The sequence below is a fragment of the Lepidochelys kempii genome, chromosome 20, assembly GCF_965140265.1.
Source record: "Lepidochelys kempii isolate rLepKem1 chromosome 20, rLepKem1.hap2, whole genome shotgun sequence".
NCBI classification, from domain to species: Eukaryota; Metazoa; Chordata; order Testudines; family Cheloniidae; genus Lepidochelys; species Lepidochelys kempii.
The window spans coordinates 21840162-21863418 of record NC_133275.1 but is presented as its reverse complement, the minus strand read 5'-3'; the positions used below and the strand labels follow the sequence as shown (position 1 = coordinate 21863418).

General features: G+C 48.2%; 1 pseudogene; it reads left to right on the top strand.

Moving 5' to 3' along the window:
* The window catches only part of LOC140901071 (adhesion G protein-coupled receptor E3-like), a 37791-nt pseudogene that overhangs the window by 3798 nt on the left and 10736 nt on the right, over positions 1–23257 (top strand).

Here is a 23257-nt window from a genome sequence, read left to right as displayed (position 1 = left end):
CTCTTTCTTCTCTGTTTGTACAGTGCCTAGCACAAGGGTCCATGACTGGCTGCTGCTGCAATAATTGTGTTAGGATCTTTGTAGGGCCCTTCACTGCTGGGCATTCAGCCCAGATCTGTGACTCTTGAAATGAACACTCATTTCATCAATGACCTGGAAGAAAACATAAAATCATCACTGATAAAGTTAATAAACCACAGATTCCAAGGCTAGACAGGACTAGTGTGAGCATTTAATCTGACCTCCTCTCTACATAGACCATAGAACTACCCCCAAACTAATTTCTGGAGCAGATCTTTTAGAAACACATCCCATCTTGATTTTCATATCGTCAGGGATGGGCAATCTACCATGACCCTTGGTAAATTGTTCTAATGGTTAATTAACCTCACTGTCAAAAATGTACGTCTTCTTTCCAGTCTGAATTTGTCTAGATTTATCTTCCTGCCATTGGATTGTGTTACACCTTTCTCTGCTAGATTCAAAAGCCCAATATTAAATATTTGTTCCTGTGTAGATGTTTATAAATGGTAATCAAGACACCCCTTAACCTTCTCTTCCTTAAACTAAATAGATTGAGCTCTTTGAATCTTTCACCTACACACGTGCTCCAATCCTCTAATTCTCCTGGCTCTGTTGGGGATAGTCATTGGGCCACAGACTGAGTGAGATTGACCCTGCAGTGAGGGGGTTAGTACACCTGCTTGGGACACGGGAGACCCAGCGTCCAGTCCCCCGCTCCAATGGCTCTTTGAGCTCTTCTGCTTTGTATAACTAATTAAATATGACAGACTTTGGTAGCACAGAGGTTAGGACACACTCTTTATAGGCAGAGACCCCTCTGTTCAAATCCCTTTTTCTCCCCCCCGCCCCCCATCAGGCACAAGGGGGAATTGAGCCTCGGTCTCTCGCAATCCAGGCGAGTGAGCTAACCCCAGGCTAAAAGGTATGAACAAGGAGCCCCCACTGCTTATCCCCCTCCCCCAGTTTTGAATGGGACCCAGTCCAGGAGGCATGCTCTGAGCATGCCTACAAGATTGGGGCCCCCATCCCCCAATTTGTGGGGTTTAGGTGTGAGATAGGCATCAAGAGCAAGGCAAACAGGGCATGTGCCCAAAGGCAGAAACTCAGGTGCCTAGAGAAAGTTTTAGCCTGTGAGTTTAGGCATCTACAGGGTTAGGGGGCAGCTGAGGAGGGGTTTTGTGGATCTGGGATTTAGGCCCTTAAATACCTTTGTGGATCGGGCCTTAATTGCAAGACCCCCATTTTTCTTGTTGACTTCAATGACGTTATTGTAGATTGGTACCAGTGTAACTGGGACCAGACTAGCCCCCAGAGCTTTATCCTAACTCAGTGGTTCTCAACCAGGGGTACACGTGCCTCTGGGGGTCTGCAGGAGTCTTCCAGGGGGTCCATCAACTCATCTAGACATTTGCCTAGTTTTACCACAGGCGACATAAAAAGCACTAGCGAAGTCAGTACAAACTAAAATTTCATATGGACAATGACTTGTTTATACTGCTCTATATACCATCCACTGAACTGTAAGTACGGTATTTATATTCCAATTGATTTTATAATGATATGGTAACAATGAGAGAGTCAGCAATTTTTCAGTAATCGCATGCTATAACACTTCTGTATTTTTATGTCTGATTTTTGTAAGCAAGTCGCATTTAAGTGAATTGAATTTGAGGGTATGCAAGACCAATCAGACTCCCGAGAGGGGTGCAGTAATCTGGCAAGTTTGAGAACCGCTGTCCTAACTCATGATGCAGCTTGGAGCAGCCATATAACAAATGGTGGATTTAGTTAGTAAAAGTTCCTTAGGACATGGGACCATCTGGGTCATTGAGTCCAGGCCCCTGCTATCATACACAGTTCTGTCTTATCTCAGTCCTGTTATATGAATGACATTAATTCCATCTTCAGACTAGCTGGGTGGGTTAGTTCAGACTAGTCCTACTGGAAAAAGGTTCCAAAACCTCCTTCCTCTAACGTCCAGCCATCTTGGATCCACAAGGAAAAGACCCTCATGTAATGGGCTGCAAAGTGCTGGATCTCCAACACAAAGCAGTGAGAGTTGGGAAAAGCCCTCGGCCAACGGTAGTGAGATCTTTCTACTGTGCCTGGCATGACCTGTTGTTCTATTGTAAACTGCTGAATCCATTGGGAGGGTAAAATAAGGATCAGGTGACAATATTGTTCATCCAAAAAGGTTTGGTCCCTTCGTTTTTAAATCCTCACCGTGTGCCCCTGCATTTCTTAGTTCTGGCTGAGTGTGGAAGAGGAAGTATCAAGTAGCCGTTCTTTGGGGCTGCTACAGTGCAGGGAACAGAAGTAAACTTCTGAGAATTCCACCTGCATTCCCAGCTCCAGAGGGGTTTTTCCTGAGCAGCTGGGCTTCTGATGGTGGCATCCAAAGCACGTTTCTGAGGCTCCGCTATCTGTGAAAGGCGCAGAGGGTCAGTTGATGTGTACTGCGGCAGCAGGTTACAAAGAAATGGCTTTGAGACTGGTTTCTGAGACGATTTGATAAATGTGCAGTGGGGACATTGGGCAATCGGAGAAGTGAGTCACTCTCTCTCAGCGTAGGCTTGGGAATGAGACAAACCCCGAGTGTTCTCACTCGGGGTTTGCTCAGACAAAACTCCCTTGGGGTTTCAACGACAGAGGTCAGCTCAACAGTTGCTATAGCTCTGCTAAAGTCAACAGAGCCACACGGGTTTGTAGGCCGAGCACAACTCGATTTTAGTTCTTTATTTTTATTGATTTTAAATGTTCTTGGTTGTGGGGAAACTATGGGGGGAGTCGGGCAGTATTTGTTTAATGACCACAGACCTTGAGATTCAAAAAGTCAAAGCTCTGTCATTGTTAAAACACAAATTGTCAGTGTCAGTCACAATATAGAAAGTAAAAATCAGTAAATCAAACTGTAATAAATTCTCAAGTAACATTTTCTTTCTTTCCCTACCGGTCAATTTCAATTGTTGAGGGAAATATTCTTTTTATGGGTTTGTGTGTGTGTCTGGCGAAACTGACGTTTACCATCATCTACCCATAAACATTCAGTCCTACCAACCCTCCTGTTTTACAGGTCCCCATCCTCCCCACGAGGAGCGTTTGGCCCACTGTAAGCCCCCCAAAATTGCTTTTATTATCTATAGACTATATTCCAAAGTGTTTGGGGGTGGGGGGTCTCCACCGGTATCAGGACCTTTCTGTGCTAGGCGCTGTATGGACACAATGCTCGCCTTGAGCTTACAGTCTAAATAGAAAAGATGGACCAAGGGGATACTGAGAGGGGTAAGGACTTGTCCAAGGTCAACTGGCAGGTCAGTGACTGAGCCAGGAATAAAACTCTGATCTCCCAGCCTAATGCTTTATCCACTAGGCCATGCAGCCTCCTACAGGGTAACAGCAATAAAACCCAGTGCAGTAAGAGCATCCTTGGTTGTTTGTCCTCTTTCAGGCATTTGCCGGATCGTCTGCTTCAAGGGGACTCAATGTTTCACCAGAGCTCGTAAGCTGATGCCTAGAAACATGAACAAAATCTCCAGTTCCGAACCTCGGAGTGTCCTGCAGCTGGAGGGGGGCTTTGAACGGGCAAAGAACTTTCCATCCCATTTCCTCCTTATGTCTCTATGCATATTTTTCATTCTCTTCTGATCTCTTGATCTTTGTCTCTGCCTCCTTCTTCCCCACTCACCAGAAAGCCACATGCTCCACTGGTGGCTAAATAGGGCTGTGTTTTAATTAAATGATCATTGCTGTTTCCATGGTTCCTTCTTCATTTTACAGCTAATAGGTGTGATGATCCGTCTACGTGCCCTAAACATGCAATGTGCATCTATACGATCCAGAGCCATTACTGTACCTGCCAACCTGGGTTTGTATCCATTTCAGGGGACCCAGACTTCACTGATGCAACAGGTCAATGCAAAGGTGACTGAGTCCCTGAGCCAAACTCAGTGAGGGGGAGCCCTGGAAAGGGGAGACAGTTCTGTCACTTGCTCTAATGCGGCTGAGCTTGCAAAGAAAGTGCTCAATGCATCACCATCAAAAAGAGCATTACTAACTGGAAATGTGACTAAGAGACCAAGGAAGAAATGATCCAGGGCCAGGAGATTTAATGACTTGGCTTCCCCTGCCTGTTAATCTGGCCATCAATGAAGTCAGGGACCTCCAATGAAACTGGAAAGCAGCCATGTGCAAACTGCCCACAGCCCTGGGTGAGGAAGCTGCTGAGCCACCCAGGGTGTAGAGGTCCCCACTTGCCCTTACATTCTTCTGGGGGAATCCCGCATACTTCCCTCTATGTGGTCGGAGAGACCTTGGGCAAGTGCGGAGGGGAGGAGCCTACTGTGGCCCTATCTGTTTCTCAACCCCCATTTGTGGGACTGTGACCCACCAAGAGGAAGCAATGTACCTCATGCAGCCGCTGGCGGGGAGGTTTTCTGTGTGCATCCCGCCTCCTGTGTGCCATGTCGGGGCCAGTCACCATCAAATGGATAAAAATGAAGGCTTTGATTTTCCCCAGTGTAGTGTTAACCTGTGGGACTCACTGGTGCAGACGAGGAAACCCATATGTTGGTTGAAAACTCATTGAAGCCAGCTCAGATCCTCCCTGCCCCCAACACCAGTCCTCCATCCATACCTCCCTACCTCCTCCTGCTTTTCCTTTTGGGGCTTCTGGGGAGGCGGAGAGGGATGGGGATTTGTTCCCTCACCTGATGCCTTCAGAAGTGTCAGCCAGCTGGCTTGGTTCTCCCACCCCAGCCACATGCTCTGCTGGCTCCACCCTTTCTCCCTCGCTGCATGATTAACTGGATTAATGAATGAATGTAAACGACACTGAAGAAGTCAAACAAAAGGTGCAAAGGGTTATCCGTTGCTCTCTTTAAATGACACGATTCCTTCTTCCTTTAACAGATGACATCTGTGTGAATTCGTCTACTTGTCCTGATCTTGCAACTTGTCAAAACATCCCTGGGGGCTACCACTGCACCTGCAAAGCCGGGTTTGTGCCTAGTTTTGGGGAGGAACCATTCACTGATCCAAGAGTGAAGTGTGTCGGTGAGTTTTGGCTCCGGAGCCCAGCTAAGCGAGCGGGAGCCCTGTAATGGGGTGACTGTAATGTAGGGTGCTCTACTGCACTTGCGAGAAGCTCTTGCCAGAAAAGCCATGTATCCATGCGCTCTGCTGACTGGCGAACGCGACACAGTGACTGAGGCCGTGTCTACACTTCCAGCTGGGGGTGCGATTCCCCGCTCACGGAGACAGCATGCTAACAATAGAGGGTAGCCAGGCTGGTGCAATGGTGGGACGGGCTAGTTGCCCCCGGTCTGTACCTAGCGCCTTAGATCACGCTGCTGCGGTCACGCTCTACTTCTAGCATGCTGGCTTGATGGGAGCTAGCATGAGTGTGTCTCCTCGAGCTGGGAATTACGCCCCCAGCTCGAAGGGCAGGCATGCCCTAAAAGAGCAGGAAAGGGATGATCTACAGCCCCCCAATAGCTGTCAATCTTCCCCCCCCCATGAACCAGGGGATGTCCAGTCAAACTAAAAAGCAGCAGGGTAAGATTAGAATGAGCAATAGGCACAGAGCCCTGGGTCAGGGGTGGCATGGAGCTGTACAACCCTGCTGGGGCTGAATCTTTCCCTGAGCAGCCCAGGGTATATGGGGAATGTCCCGCCCCCATCCCGTTACATTCTTCACATGTTGCAATTCCAGCTTCATGTGGCCAGACAGATCCTTTGGCAAGTGCAGAGGGGAGGAGCATATTATGGCCCCACCTCTTTCCCTACCCTCTTTTGGGGCACCGCAAACCACCATGAGCGGCAGGGTGGAAGCAGTGACCCTTGTGCAGCCTGTGGAGAGGGTTTGGGGGGAGGCTGCTAATCACAATCTGGCCCCTAAATGGATCAGAGGAAATGCTTTTGTTTTACGCAATGCTATGTTAACCTGTGGAACTTACTGGTGGAGACTGAGCCTGGGAGCTGGGAAGGGAAATGGGGGCAAACTGAGAGACAGTCTTTGGAGGAGACTGCGGTTGGATGAGGAACTGGGATGGGAAACTGGGACTGGAAACCAGTGTCTGGAAGTAGGGCGGGGAGACAGATCAGTCCAGGCAACAGGGGGAAGATGGGACTGGCCAGGGAAAGAGACTGGGTTGAGGCGCTGGGCTGGGGGAACAACAAGGAGCTTGGACTGAGGGACACTGGGACTCAGTGGGACTGGGGAATATTGGAGGGGGGGGGGACTTGGCACAGCTGGAAACTTGGAGGGGAGGAGAAAGATAAATGGGATAAGGAGCCGGGATGCAGGGGAACTGGGACTGGCTGGGAAAGGAGACTGGGATGGGATGAGACCCCTGAGGCGTTCAGATTGGGACGGGGACAAGAGCCAGGGATGGTAAGAGACAGCACTGGGACAGGGACAAGTTGGCGGGGGCGGAAGGGGGAATAAGGCTGAAGGAGCCAGGCTTGTGTATGAGCATGCAGAAGAATCTGTTCCCATTAGTGGACACTCCACTCCAGTGCCTGGAATGGGAGCCAAGATTCCTGTCCACAGGATCAGAACCTCCCTACCCCCAACTCCCATCCTTCATTCCTACTGTGAAATTCCCCAGGGTACAACCTGAACTGCTGTGTCCCCTTAACACTCTATCCTGGGATTCTTTTTACGCTGCTTTACTGTCAGACCAGCCACTCCTGGCCTGCTCATGTACAGCCACTAGCCTGCAAAATCACTCCCAGATGTTTACATGAACGCTGTCCCAGCCATCCATGAATAGATACAGGGAAACACCCATATACCCCCCACTCCCAGCCTTGTGTCCCCTGAAATGTGCATGCTATACTGCTCAATAGACCCTTGGACAGTGTAAGCTCATAGATAGTCTGACATTCCAACAAAGGGTAATGTTTATGCACCAGCCTTTGTTATCTCAAGTAGAGGTTTCCCAAACACACTGGTTTAGATCAAACAGTAAAACATGTTTATTAACGAGAGAGAGAGTTTTTAAGTGGTAAGGCACAAAAGTCAGAATTGGTTACAAAAGAAATGAAAAGATAAAACCTCAAGCTAATTCCTAAACGTTACCAAGCTAAATAAGATTTGAAGCCAACATCCTTCTCACTACACCCAGAGGCTGCAGGAAGTTCTCAGTTCCCAGGCTGGATTTCCTTTCATTCTGGGACCACTTCCCTTAGTTCAGTGTTTTTCAAGGATTCATTGATGTTATAAGCAGACAGAGATCAGGTAGACAGGGTAGGTGGGTACAGGCATTTTTGTCCCCCTTTTTATACTCCATCGGTTTTATGCTGGAAATACCCTTGCTGGGTCTTGTGGGGAGGCAGGATATGAGCGCCGAACTGTCTTTCCGCTGATTTGTAAATTTCCTGTTTACAGCTCCCCAGTTAGTGAATCTCCAATTAACCAGGGGATGACTCTTTAAGATGGCAAAAGCACTTTTGCCTGAGAAGACATGCTGCTCCTGCAGATGAGCGTGGAATCTGAGAGCCCTTGGCAGACTTCCTGCTGTTGCTCTCCACGAAAGAGCAGACTGATGAGAAAGCTAGGCACTGTGCTGCAGTGTTTTCTCCTTTGCATTTTGGCAGCAGCTTCCCAGTGTGGATCGTGGGTTCTGTAGACAGTTATGCAAACAGTTATACGACTGCTGTGGTGGGGAATTAGCCCTTTTGAAATACCGGGAGGAATGGCAAGCCGTAAGGTGGCAGGAAGGGGATCTCCTGCATAGTTATTTGAGTGCCTTGCGGAGACTATTTGAGAGTTCTTTCCCTGCACCACCTGGCTGGGAGATGGCTTGAGTGCAGCAGAACTTGCTATGCTCAATTTGGAACTGGCAACGCAGATAGGAACGTATGCCCAGTGGCAAGCCATGAGAGAATCCTTTGTGAAAAGCCAGTTTATAAATGGTTTAATAGGGGAACTTCATAACCTGCTGGTGAAGGAGGGTGATGTACCGGATAAACCTATGGATTAGCTTATACACAGAGTTCAGAAGCCTCGATCTGATGTTCTAATGAACTCTTCAGTTTGTCGATGATTATGATGAAGGTATTAACTGTGAAGGCCTCCTTGTCACTGAATGAGTGGGCAGTTGCGTCATCATATGTCTTCTGTCTTTTGCGGTGTTTGGCTGACTTACAGTCATGGTTAGCAGTCCTTGCAGCCCCCTGAATTTCATGTTTCAGAGTAACAGCCGTGTTAGTCTGTATTCACAAAAAAAGAAAAGGAGTAGTCGCTAAGGTGCCACAAGTACTCCTTTTCTTTTTTTTCTGAATTTCATAGTCATCAAAACTATCCCGCATTTGTTGAAGAACACTTCCAAGACTCCTCATTAGGTTTACAGCAGTGGAAAGATCAATCTGAGCACTTTGTAAGCTTAGACTGCACTTGCTGAATGGCTGAAGTATATCATTCCAGACCTCCCACAAATACCAGTTTCCAAAGTAAGCATTGCATCACTGGGGATCTTCACATCTTTCCTCGTTGCTGATTTTTGAGATTCATCATCCTTGATGCTCTCTAACGCTTCAATGATGTTGTGGTATCCCAGAACAGCTGCATTCACAGCTTCACCGTTGGCACTGTGCCCTGTCCCTGAGAGTGATTTGAGCACTGAACATCCCTTTTGTAGTGAATCTCTAAGAATCATCCAACGACTGGTTGATGCCTAGAAAAAATTGTACAATTCTTGGACAAATCCAGGAAAAGAAACTGCTGCAACACAACAATCCACGGCAGACTGGCCAACAAAGTCGAGTGAGTGGGCAGCACATGGTATGTAATCAACCAGAGCATCGGGCTCTCTTATCTTTGCCTGTGTCCCTGAATATTTGCAGCTCATATTACTTGCTTTGGCCAGGACAAAGGCTGCTGTCAATCCCATTTTCGGTGAGGAAATTGAGTCGGTACGAGGCAAGTTTCTCCCGTGTGGCTGGTGATGTTTATGAAGGTCATGAAATGCTCAACTGGTCCACTGGATAGCACATAACACAAGATGACAGTCAGCTGATCTACCTGTGACACATCCAGTGTTGAGTCAGACACTGAAAAGTATCCCACATCTTTGATCTCTTCTACAATGACTGATAGCGTCTTCTTTGCTAGCAGTGCAATGAATTCATCACCAATAGTCTTTGATAGATATGAAGTATGGCCTTTTCCATGATTTGCGTGTTCATTGATGTGCTGAGCTAAGAGAGAATCAAACTTAACGATTATCTCTAGAACACCAAGGTAATTGCCATTATGTTTTGATCCAACAGTCTCATCTGAGCCACAGAATGACAGACCACGCTCAGCAAGAAAAACTATGGTTTCAACTATGCATCTAAGAACGTTCTTCCAATAAGCATGAGCTTCAAAAACTGGTTTTCCATTTGGGTATCAATTCTGCCACTAACTTACTTTCAGGCATGGCAGCTGCTACCTAACAATGTATGAGACTTGTTAGGGGGCTTATTCCTTCACCCACTTACTTCCCTGGTCCTTCTCGCATGAACAGAGCAACAATACCCGAAGTCCAAAGGTGCAAACAATTCGATGTTTATTGGGGTGAACTTCCAGCAAGCATGATTCCAGTTTCCTTCCTTAGTATCCTCCTTCCCAGCTCTGACACCACAGAGCCTTACACCTGTGTCCCTGTTCCCATTCCTACCCTTAGCCAAACATGATTCCAACTTCCTTACTCCCATTCCCTGTTCCCATCTCCCCCACTCACACACCCACTCACTTCCTCATTGACTACAGATTATATAGTAAAACTTGAGTTCTGCTTAGCTATACCTTAACCAATCATTTTCCTGAAATTTAACTAACCAATCCTAACATATTGTAACATGATTATGTAACCAATTATATCCCACCACCTTAATTAGTTTACACCCAGCAAAGTTAATTATACAGCAGACAGAAACAATCACAGAACCAGACAGAGATTATCCAGACAGACAAACAATAGTAAAGTGGGAACTATAATGACAAGACAATACAGAAGTGAGGATTTCACATCCCAGCTATTGATAAGTGAGTTCTTGCCAGACAGGATGCTATCAAACTAAGTTTCCTTTTACATTTTCTAGGCAAAAAGAAAAAGGAGTACTTGTGGCACCTTAGAGACTAACCAATTTATTTGAGCATGAGCTTTCGTGAGCTACAGCTCACTTCATCGGAAGTGATGAAGTGAGCTGTAGCTCACGAAAGCTCATGCTCAAATAAATTGGTTAGTCTCTAAGGTGCCACAAGTACTCCTTTTTCTTTTTGCGAATACAGACTAACACGGCTGTTACCCTGAAACCTGTCATTTTCTAGGCACTTCCCTTTCTCTGGAGGTGATAGGAATACAATCCTGTCCTGATAGTGCCTAACAGCCCAATAGCACCTTATTTCAGTGTGACTAGTTTGGAATGTGAGGATGTGACCGGTCGCTTCCTAGCTTATGGCTGCCTCTGCTGCTTAGCCAAAGGCCTTAGCCTAAGAACAGGGCCTCAGGCTGTCACAGTAAGAGAAGGCCCTTACACCGGCAGACAGTGATTTTGATTCTTTCTTTTGTACCTCTATAACGAGCCAAGTGATAAGAATACACCTAGATTCTTAGAGTCTAGGCCTTTACAGACAGGCCTGAATATCTATATCCTCATTGCATGATTGGTAATATATAGAACAGTGGTACCCAGACTAGTCCTGCCACTTGTGCAGGGAAAGCCCAGTACGTCCCTCGGCCCACGCCACTTCCAGCAGCTCCCATTGGCCTGGAGTAGTGAACCACGGTCACTGGGAGCCGCGATCGGCCGAACCTGCAGACACGGCAGGTAGACAAACCGGCCCGGACCGCCAGGGGCTTTCCCCGCACAAGCGGTGGAACAAGTTTGGGAACCACTGGTATAGAGTATTCTTCCCATCATTGAAGCTTTTGCAGAATATTCCCCACTTTTTGGTATCAGAAAACAGGCAGCAATAAAAACAAGTTCACTTTCTTCTTAGAAAGTGAATACATGAGCCATTCTCACTTGCCAATCAGTTTGTTAGGCTTCACCTATTCAAACATTGATTTGGTCAGATAACGATTCTGATTGGTGTGTTCTCGCTTCGTCAATGAAAAGTTAGCATCTAGATCCCGGCATTTCTGTGGGCCCTTCTCAGTCCAGTATGCAATGAGATCTTGATGTCCTGTCCCATTCGCCTGGATCGTTGGAGAAGGATATTTTTGTATTACTGTCACTAGAAAAGTCTTCAGAGTGGGGGTGAGACTGCAGCTAGGGAAGACACAGGAGGTGCAGCCCATTCACTTAGGCTGGTATTCTCCTGGACTTTCTCACCACCAGACTGAGTAGGAGGAAAGAACATTAGGAGAGAAGTTCCTTCCAGCACTACATCTTGCCTCTGCCATCTTTCTTTGGTCTCCTTCCATTTCTGCCATCCTCCTTTCTTCGACATGGTTTCTATTGTCCAGTGTAGGCCTACTGGGTACAAAGGTCAGTATTCCCCGGGCCCGCTGTGACGGTGCATCCCGTAAGCATTTATGGAAATATGCTTATGAATGTATATATGACATAACTGGAATATGTTTTATGCTACATATGCCATGTAACGTATCTCTGTAAAGGTTATGATCTACTGAATCTATTCATCCTATTTGTATGCATGTATTGTTTTTTGTATTCAAAGTTATGAATATTGGCTGTGTACTTGCTTGATTTTTTTTTTTAAGTAGCCTTAGTAATGTATTTGGTCAGCTTCTTTAGATAGGAATTTGCAAGTTAAGTGCCCAATCAAGAAGCACTTAACGCACAATGGATCTTGGAAGGCTCCAATCCACATAAGAAGTCTCCCTGAGGACGTTCAAGGTTGCATGTGGACAATGGCTGCTGCCTTTAAAAACTGAATCATGCATGGACATGTGACTTGCCCATGTGATCCCAAAACTCCATCTTGGAGCTGGACTTTGCATAGGAGAGAGGAGGGGGTCTCCTCCCACAAGAGAGCCTGGGGAGATCCCTCCATTTTGTCTTCAGCTGGCTAAAGAGAGCCTCTCCACCCCCAAGGATAACTGCACAGCATGGGGAGGAGGTGACCAGCCCTCTGTGGAGAAAGAAGTGGTTTGGGACTATTTAGATAAGCTGGACATGCGCAAGTCCATGGGGTCGGATGCGTTGCATCCAAGAGTGCTAAAGGAGTTGGCGGATGTGATTGCAGAGCCATTGGCCATTATCTTTGAAAACTCATGGCGATTGGGGGAAGTCCCGGACGACTGGAAGAAGGCTAATGTAGTGCCCATCTTTAAAAAAGGGAAGAAGGAGGATCCTGGGAACTACAGGCCAGTCAGCTTCACCTCAGTCCCTGGAAAAATCATGGAGCAGGTCCTCAAGGAATCAATTCTTAGAGGAAAGGAAAGTGATCAGGAACAGTCAGCATGGATTCACCAAGGGCAAGTCATGCCTGAGTAATCTAATTGCCTTGTATGACGAGATAACTGGTTCTGTGGATGAAAGCAGTGGACGTGTTGTTCCTTGATTTTAGCAAAGCTTTTGATGCTGTCTCCCACAGTATTCTTGCCAGCAAGTTAAAGAAGTATGGGCTGGATGAATGGACTATAAGGTGGATAGAAAGCTGGCTAGATTGTCGGGCTCAACAGGTAGTGATCAATGGCTCCATGTCTAGTTGGCAGCCGGTATCAAGTGGAGTGCCCCAAGGGTCGGTCCTGGGGCCGGTTTTGTTCAATAGCTTCATAAATGATCTGGAGGACAGTGTGGATTGCATGCTCAGCAAGTTTGCAGATGACACGGCATGCATCCGATGAAGTGAGCTGTAGCTCACGAAAGCTCATGCTCAAATAAATTGGTTAGTCTCTAAGGTGCCACAAGTACTCCTTTTCTTTTTACTAAACTGGGAGGAGTGGTAGATACGCTGGAGGGCAGGGATAGGATACAGAGGGACCTAGACAAATTGGAGGATTGGGCCAAAAGAAATCTGATGAGGTTCAACAAGGACCAGTGCAGAGTCCTGCACTTAGGATGGAAGAATCCCATGCACCGCTACAGACTAGGGACCGAATGGCTCGGCAGCAGTTCTGCAGAAAAGGACCTAGGGGTTACAGTGGACGAGAAGCTGGATATGAGTCAACAGTGTGCCCTTGTTGCCAAGAAGGCCAGTGGCATTTTGGGATGTAGAAGTAGGGGCATTGCTAGCAGATCGAGGGACGTGATCATTCCCCTCTATTCGACACTGGTGAGGCCTCATCTGGAGTACTTGTCCAGTTTTGGGCCCCACACTACAAGAAGGATGTGGGAAAAATTGGAAAGAGTCCAGCGGAGGGCAAAAAAAATGATTAGGGGACTGGAACACATGAATTATGAGGAGAGGCTGAGGGAACTGGGGATGTTTAGTCTATGGAAGAGAAGAATGAGGGGGGATTTGATAGCTGCTTTCAACTACCTGAAAGAGGGTTCCAAAGGGGATGGCTCTAGACTGTTCTCAGTGGTAGCAGATGACAGAACAAGGAGTAATGGTCTCAAGTTGCAGTGGGGGAGATTTAGGTTGGATATTAGGAAAAACTTTTTCACTATAAGGGTGGTGAAACACTGGAATGCGTTACCTAGGGAGGTGGTGGAATCTCCTTCCTTAGATATTTTTAAGGTCAGGCTTGACAAAGCCCTGGCTGGGATGATTTAATTGGGGATCGGTCCTGCTTTGAGCAGTGGGTTGGACTAGATGACCTCCTGAGGTCCCTTCCAACCCTGATATTCTATGAAAGAAACTGGAACAAAGGACAGTAACTACACGGGGTGTGAGTGATTGCTGGACCAGACTAGAAGAAGACTAGTCTGTAAAAGGAAGCTTACTGGAATTCCTCTGAGAGTGCGGTTTTTATCTGTATTCAGTTTTTTTACTGTATTAGACATAGACTTGCATGTTCTATTTTATTTTGCTTGGTAATTCACTTTGTTCTGTCTGCCATTACTTAGAACCACTTAAATCCTACTTTCTGTATTTAATATCACTTTTTACTTATTAATTAACCCAGAGTATGTATTAATACCTGGGGTGGGGGCAAACAGCTGTGCCTATCTCTCTATCAGTGTTATAGAGGACGAACAATTTATGGGTTTATCCTGTGTAAGCTTTATACAGGGTAAAATAGATTTATTTGTGGCTTGGACCCCATTGGGAGTTAGGCATCTGAGTGTTAAAGACAGGAACACTTCCTAAGCTGCTTTTAGTTAAGCCTACAGCTGTTAGGGGACATGGTTCAGACCTGGGTCTGGGTTTTCAGCAGGCTAGCGGGTCTGGCTCAAACCAGGAAGGGCACTGAAGTCCCAAGGTGGGACAGCAGGGAAAGCAAGGGCAGAAGTAGTTTTGGCACATCAGAAACCCCCTTGGGGTTGCCAGCTGTGATCCAACCCGTCACACCCACAAACACTAATTTAGCCCCCAAAGACAAAATCACAACCCCATAAATTGAATTCACAGTCGTGATGGATTAATTTGTACATAACAATATCTAATGAGACAAAAAAATTCTGTTCGCCCCGCTACTGTCTCTCGGCTGTTACTTCAATGTGGAATGGAGGGCCTACGGTAGGGCCAAAAATAGGAGGGCCTAAGCTATAGCTTTATTAGCCTATGGGTGAATCTGGCCTTGAATGTAGCCTGTCTACCCAAGGCGGGTTAGGTTGGTATAACTCCATCACTCAGGAATGTGGATTCTTCACACTCCTGAGCAACATATTTTAACAATATCGGTCTGTATTGTAGAGCTGTCCTGAGACCATGATTTTTAGTGACTAGCAGAGTTATGAATATAAGTTGCCATGCTCATCTTTTGAAGATGTTTGTTCCTTTGCACAGCACCTTCAAAAGACCAGCGTGAAAACTGAAATGGACTTTCTGGTGTGATGAGCAATATTTCTATTGGTATTGTATTGGCAGTGGATTTCATCTGAGGGACTCGCAAGAACTCCTGGAGTGTTAACACACTTGTTCTGTGGATTCATATAAAGGGGCTATTGTGATAATATATAATCTGACCTCCTGTATATCACAGGCTAGAGAATTCCACCCAGCCACTCCTACCTTAAGCTCAAAAACCTGATTGAATTAGAGCATATAGTTTAGAAAGATAACAAGGCCTTTATTGTCATTTACTCGAAGGTCTCTCCATGGCAGAGTCAAAGGACTATCAAAGAGTGTAACTGTAATTACTGTACCATAGCAAACATAACATTGCATATCCACGCTTCCCCACGGCGACTACACACACTAGGATAGGTTCCATGTTTTCCCGTGTAGACGTTAATGCCATCCAGTGCCCTCGCCCTGTGACACTAACGCTATCTGCAACAACACCAATGGGAATTTCATCTGCAAATGCTTGAAGGGCTATGATACTGTCACTGGGACAGTTGGTTTCCCCAGCCTGAAGTGCACAGGTAACAATTGCTGTGAATGCCTTGATGGTAGTCGCTGGACCAGATGGCCCTCTGGGCTCCTCCACAAGGTATTTCCTATGCTGGGTCCTCAGTGTCATCTGAGCGATCTGCCTGAGCTCCTCATCTGCACAGCGGGGATCACCGTATTTCCTTTGACTGTCACGTCTGTTTAGATTCAAAGCTCTCTGGGGCAGGGACTGTCTCTCTGGGTATCTCTCCACCGTCTGTGGGACCCAAGCTTGTGGACTCAGTGTTTCTCAGCCAGTGCTTGTGTGTCCACACTGCATTGTTAACCGGGGTTTACAGTTGCTGGACCCAGGTCTTGCAGCCGCACTAACGCATCCATACTGCACTGCACAGACCTTCTGACTTCAGTCTGTGGTTTGAGGTGCATCCACGCTGCAAAATGACAGAACTTGGACCTGAGTTGAAGCATGTCTCAGACTCTGACCCACCCCTCTAGTACCCAGATGCTAGGACTTGGGTCCTGAGTGCTTGCTGCCCCGAGTCCGATTAATTTGGGTGTGATTGCATGGGGAGCTTGGGCTAAAACCTGAGTCAGAGACCGGGCTTAGTGTGCAATGTAGACATCCCCTGTGCATCCTTGTCTGTGCAGTGCCCTGCACAATGGGGACCTGATCTTGGTTTGAGCCTGTAACTGCCACTGTGATGAATAATTGATTCCATATTCTTCTGTTTAGATATTGATGAATGTTCTCAGGTCCCATCAGTCTGTGGCCCTCACAGCATCTGCATCAATACCCCAGGGAGTTTCGCCTGCCAGTGTCCTCTAGGTTATTCTTCCTCCAGTGGGATCTCTTGGAAACCTGGTGACCCCCACACCTTGAACTGCACAGGTACCAGTCACTACAAGCTGACTTGGGAAATTCATGTAATATAATCAGGCCCTGATGGCCCCAAAGGCTAACAGTGGTCTGTGAGTCCTCTAATGGGGCTCTCTCTGGTCCGTGGTTCAGAAGCTGCCCACAAACCTGTGTGTGTGTGTGTAGCTAGGCCCTTGTATGTTTTGTAGGCAGTAGTATACAGGAGCCAACTGCACCCATGCAAATTCTTCATATTGTTGTTATGGGGAAAGTTGCATCTGGAGTGGTGCCTCCTTCTTGGGCCCCATAAACCAATCCCTTTAGCTTTAGCATCAGCTCTGCTGTCGACTGGACTTTGCCGGGTTTCATTTCTGTGCCCAGAAGTGTAATGGTGCTTTGATCGCATTATAAAGAGATTTGATGCTTATAAGAGAGGCTCCAATGTTGGCTCCCTCCGTCCTTCCCTAGAAAATCTCTTTATCTGCCAGCCCGGGATTCTGCAAGGAGACGATTTCAAAAGCCGGTGCGGCAACACCACCCAGCACGTATGTGTCGAGTGAGTCCAAATTGAGGCATCTTCGTGGGCAGGGCAGGAGGGGAAAAGGGAGAGTATGGATGTGAGGGGTGTGTGTGTGGAGTTTGTGTAGTGCACTCAGACAGTGTGTGTGCTGCTTCTGGGTTGGATAGTCTGGAGAGATAGAGAGGGAGGATGGATGGACTGGAGCTGGTACCTAGAGAAGGGTGGGGGCGGAGAAGATGGGTGGATGGAGAAAGAGCTAGACAGAGGATGGATAGAAAGATACAGTGGATTAAGAGGGACAGAACAGGTGGGTGGACATGGACACCCATCTTCCACCCCCCAGTAGATATGTTACAGCATAAACTCCTTTTTCCATGATTCCCCTACAGGGAAACCAGAAAAGCAACAGATTTTGCACCATCCTGAATCAGACCACAAAGAGCCTGGAATCTGCATGTGGCCATGGAAACCAGTCAGTATTGCTGAAGGTCAGAGGCTATGCACCTGTATTTGCCAGTCCCTGCCCTCCAAGGCAAAGTCCCTCCTCTTTGTCCCCAACCAGTCTCCAGATACTTCCTTCCAAAGATGAACCTGGGGGGAGTCTTTAAAAGCCTCTGAAAACAAGGCTTAGTTGCTTCTACTCAAGAAGAATAGACTGGAGCCAACAGTGAGTGGAATTTCAGCTGCCAGCCAAGAGTGGGTGATGAATGTCTTGGGGCAAAGGGAATGAGGCACTATCTTGATGGGAGCTGGGACCTGGGCAGCATGGGAACCATGTGGAGCGGAGGGCCAGACTATAAGAAGCACATGGAGGGGGAGGGGACCCTAAAAGCCTGCCTAAAATCACCCATCCATGTAAGCAGTTGTAGCTGCCCTGGGATGTTCTGTGATGGTGAATGGGGAGGATCAGTGGTGGATCCATGGGACCATCTCTCTGTTAACCAGTGGGCCACTGTTTGACAGCCCCTGCTTTACCCTGGGAATCTTCTTTTTAAACCCCAGAAAGTCTTCACTTCTCTTGATTCGCTTTTCAATGCCACTGCCCAGCAGTCTACTGGGAGCAAAGAAGAGGTCACATGGGCAGCCACTGCCTTTCTGCAACGCGTAGAATTGGCCGCCTTGGAAGCTGCTCAGAAAAGTCCCGAGAACAAGCCGCAGACTATCACAACCAAGATGATGAGTAAGAAAAAGGAAAAACCTCCACACAGCTCTGAGCACCACCCTAGCTGCTCTCGGCGCTGAAGCTTGGCCTCGGGGCTAAGGTGCTGGGCTGAAGCATAAGAGAGTCGGGTGCCATTCCTGCCTATGTCAAAGGCTCTTTGAGTGACCTTGGCAAATCGCTTGGTGCTTATGTTTCCCTGTCTGTGAAATGAGGACACAAACCCTTCCTGCTGTTTGGGGCAGGAGTGGTCTCTTACTGCATTTGCCTATGGTGCCCAGCACAACGAGGCTCTGATCACGGCTAGTAGCAGGATTGTGAGCTGCAATCATGATGGACCAGGGCCCCATTGTGCTAGGGGCAAGGCACAAAGGACATAAAGACAATCCGGGGTCCTGATTCTTCTCTCGGCCCTGCTGGTTTTACAGCAGCGTTGCTCCCTTCCGCCCCAGGAGTGGGAGGAGAATCAGGCCATGTGCTAAATGGAGGGTAGCTTTCAAAGCAGCGCAGTGAAGAACTTCTCCTTCTGCCCCCAGCCATTGCAGCCCTGCGGGTTACGGGCAGGGAAGATGATCGAACCAAATGCTCAAAGCGACTCGATGAGCATTGACTGCACGACCGTGGTTGGCACCAGCGAATCAGGTACCATCCGGGCGTTGTCTGGGTGGGCAACGGAAGGAGTCAAACCACTCCAACGCATTCCACAGAGCCGGCTGTGAGACCAGATCTTCCAGTGCTGCAGAGAAACCTGAAAGCAGCCCTGACAGACTCCCCAGGGGGTCCTGGGCTGCTTTACACCGACCCTCCGTGCAGTGCTTCATTTGTAACGAAAGTGGGGTCGGGACTCAAGTAATGAGGTGCCAGGACTCAAGCACAGTTTTTACTTTCATAACTGACACAGCAAGCCGGGAGGTGCCGGGGCTCTGAACTGCCAAGCCCAGAGGTTCAGGGGCTCAGCCCTGGCACAAATTAAGCTCTGCCCTTGTGGCTTTCCTGGTTCAGAGGGCATGTCAGGGCTGGAGAGTTTGGACAGACCAGGATGGGGGTGGATTTTCCCAGACTAGTGGTAGCAGATCTGGAGTGCAACATGCTCACCTGAGTCCTGGTTGGCTGATGGCCCCTGTCATAAATATAAAGGGAAGGGTAAACCCCTTTGAAATCCCTCCTGGCCAGGGGAAAGCTCCTCTCACCTGTAAAGGGTTAAGAAGCTAAAGGTAACCTCGCTGGCACCTGACCAAAATGACCAATGAGGAGACAAGATACTTTCAAAAGCTGGGAGGAGGGAGAGAAACAAAGGGTCTGTGTCTGTCTATATGCTGGTTTTTACCGCGGATAGACCAGGAATGGAGTCTTAGAACTTTTAGTAAGTAATCTAGCTAGGTATGTGTTAGATTATGATTTCTTTAAATGGCTGAGAAAAGAATTGTGCTGAATAGAATAACTAATTCTGTCTATGTATCTTTTTTGTAACTTAAGGTTTTGCCTAGAGGGGTTCTCTATGTTTTTGAATCTAATTACCCTGTAAGGTATCTACCATCCTGATTTTACAGGGGGGATTTCTTTATTTCTATTTACTTCTATTTTTTATTAAAAGTCTTCTTGTAAAAAACTGAATGCTTTTTCATTGTTCTCAGATCCAAGGGTTTGGGACTGTGGTCACCTATGCAAATTGGTGAGGCTTTTTATCCAACATTTCCCAGGAAAGGGGGGGTGCAAGTGTTGGGAGGATTGTTCATTGTTCTTAAGATCCAAGGGTCTGGGGCTGTAGTCACCTAGGCAAATTGGTGAGGCTTTTTACCAAACCTTGTCCAGGAAGTGGGGTGCAAGATTTTGGGAAGTATTTTGGGGGGAAGGACGCATCCAAACAGCTCTTCCCCAGTAACCAGTATTAGTTCGGTGGTGGTAGCGGCCAGTCCAAGGACAACGGGTGGAATATTTTGTACCTTGGGGAAGTTTTGACCTAAGCTGGTAAAGATCAGCTTAGGAGGTTTTTCATGCAGGTCCCCACATCTGTACCCTAGAGTTCAGAGTGGGGAAGGAACCTTGACAGCCCCCTAGGAGGAAGTGTTATTCATTGGCCAGTGCAGGGCGTAAGGAGTCCTGGGGTCTAGTTCCAGTTTGGCCACTGACGCTCTGCATGAATGTGGGGAAGCCGTTCCATCTCTCTGTACCTGTGTCCTTCTCATCTCTGGTTCGGCTGTGCCACCCGCCAAGAGCTCTTCCAGCTCGTTGTGGTGTGACACAGGACACAGGCTGTTCTGGCCTCTTGCATCTTTGCTCCTGCAGGCTCCGGAGCCGTTGCCTTCATATCGTACGCCATTCTCGAGTCCATCCTGAACAATAACTTTATCAACCAGCAAAACCTGATAGGTGATGACAAGCAGGATACCATCACGCTGAATTCCAAGGTAGTGAGTGGGATCACTGGGAAACCTGGACCCCTCTCCAAACCTTTCAACTTCACCCTGAAGCATAAACAGGTGATTGCCAATCATGTTCCTGCTTGATATAGAAGAGGGCCCCCTCTTAGCCAGGGCCTTTTCCCCACTGTCTTCTCTCTTTGCTTCTGTTGTCAACACTGCTGTCCTCTTCCAGTTGGGCTCACTAATGAGGGTCATCTTCCACTCCTTCTGCCTCCTCCCCTGCCCCCAAGATGAGTCCAAATCTTGATGCTGTTTCTTCCCCGCAAAACTGGCTTTTCCTCTCTTCCCTTGCCATGGTTCTGGTCACCTTCCACCTTTCTACTGCAGCCTCCTCTCTGGGCCCCGCAGTACCCATAATTCCCCCCTTCAGTCCTGCTAAAATGATCTTCCTTGCCCATCAGTACCACAGATCCCCTACAACTTGAATCTTTCCACTGGCTCTTCCTTCTCCACCACATCAAGTTTAAATGAGGAGGCAATTCAACTTAACATTGAAAATGGGCGAATGCTAAGGGTCCCCCAATACCCACCCTAAAGCCTACAAAAAGCATGGAAATTCCCAGGTGAACTTCTAAATCTCTATCTTGTACCAGTGGGGCATCAGCTTGGATGCCTGACTCTGCTCTCGTTTACCCCAATCCAGATCAATGGACTTATAGTGGTGTGAAACCCATAGCCATTATTATAGTGGCATGTGAAGGCTCAGTGAAAGCAGGGTCCCCATTGTACCAGGCACTGCACAAACACATGGGCCCCGTCCCAAAGAAGACAAAGGGTAGGAGGGGAAACAGAGGCACGGAGACTTCTCAAGAGATTGCACATCAGGTCAATGGCAGAGTTAGAAATACAACCCCAGTTCCCTGAGTCCTAACCCAGTGCTCTGTCTGCCAAGCTCTGGCTCCTCTTTGGTTTAGCTTGGGATAAACTAGCCCTCGGCTCTTTAAAGGATGAGGCTGACGCTGGTGCTGCAATTTCCGTTTCCAGAGAAAGGAAATGGAAGGGAAGACTGTCTGTGTTTTCTGGAACCCCACTGGCACCTGGTCTACTGAAGGCTGAAGACTTCTCCTCGCGAACAGCCCTCACACCACCTGCAACTGTAATCACCTGTCCAGCTTTGCGATCCTGATGGCTTCACATGCTATCAAGGTATTTCAACCATCCACTTAAGCTCATGGTCCACGGGTTGCATTAGCACAGATGCTGCGGCTGTTTGCAAGGACAAACCGGACATTTGACACCCTAAATGCAGGCGTCTGCCACTTACGCAAAAGGAGTAATGCCTCTGGCTGTAAATAGTTACACTGTCCGGAGCCAGCCACGAGGAAAGGCATGATCAGGTGCACTTGGCCAGCATGTTAGATGTCAGAGAGCTGGCATGGGGAGCGAGTCAGCCTGGTATTTGGTCCACTTTGTTTACAGTCATTACGAGATCCAGAGATCATCTGGGGGCTGCAAACTCAACACATGTGTTGCTCTTCTGAGTTCCCGGTGAAAGGGGCAGGGAGCAGATGGGTCCTCCATGTTCTCCAACAACAGAGCTAGAGGTCTGATTGCCCTGGGAAATTATCCGGTTATTTCAAAGCCCCCGTTTCTCCAGCATGATTTGCAAATTTTACTCTTCCTTTTAATTTTTCCTTTTGCAAGAGAGTGACCCACTGACCCTCGTCACCTACGTGGGACTGGCCCTCTCTCTGCTGTGCCTCCTCCTCGCCATCCTCCCCTTCCTCCTGAGCCGCTCCATCCGCAACGTCGGCACCTCCCTCCATCTGCAGCTCTGCCTCTGCCTCTTCCTGGCCGACCTGCTCTTCCTCATCGCGGTGGACAGAGTCACCAATGAGGTAGAGAAATCGGCCAAAATCCACCCCCCCCCCATTATCTATGAGATCGTAAGTTCTTCAGGGCAGGGACCATCTTCAAAGGTAGGTCTCTACTGCAGCTGGGGCAGGGGTGAGGGGTGCCTCCCAGAGTGGACAGACAGACAGACACATGCTGGCTCCGCTTGAGCGAATGCATTCAAACTCGCTGTAGAGCCTCGGCAGCGTGGGCCAGCTGCCCGCGTAAGTATCCAGAGGGTCGGGCGGATTGTACTTGAGCAGCTAGCCTGGGCTGCTGCCCGGGGATGCGTGCTCCCAGCTGCAGTGGAGACTCACTCTTCCTGCGCGTTTGTACAGCGCAGAGCACGACGGATCCTTGAACTTGTTTGGGGCCCCTAAGTGTTCCTGTAATGAAAGAATGAGGGGGAATGGGGCACATATGGAGCCCTTGACATGGGGGGGGAAGAGGAAGCAAGGGGGGGCACACAGAGACCTACCGGGGAGGATGGGGGGCAGCAAATAAGGGACTGGCATGTGGAGAGAAGACAGTAGGAAGGCGGTGGGACACTGCCCCTGGCATGTGGGGGGAAGAGGAAACATGGGGGACCACACAGAGACCCTACCAAGGGATGATGAATAAGGGACAATGGTATGTGGAGAGATGACAGTGGTGGGGTGGGGGGCTGAGTGGTGGGGTGGGTATGAGTCCAGGCATGTGGGGGCTTGCAGGGAGTCCTTGAAGAGGAGGATGGGAGGATGGCACAGAGAGATTGTGGGGGGAGGGATAGAGGAATACAAGGAACATGCATGCAATGCATTCAGATTGCAAGCTACGACCTGCGTGATGCACTAATAATCAAGGTGGGTTGCTTTTGCCCTTGGGACCCTTCACATGCCTGGTATCACGATGCCCAGAATAAATTCAGTGGTCCGGATTCTGAACTTGCTTACGCTGCTTTGACACCACCGGCCTCAGTGGAGGTACCTCAGATTTACACCAGCATCCGTAAAATCCGAATCGGGCGCCAGGGTTGAATTATCCCTTGGCTTCAGCTCCC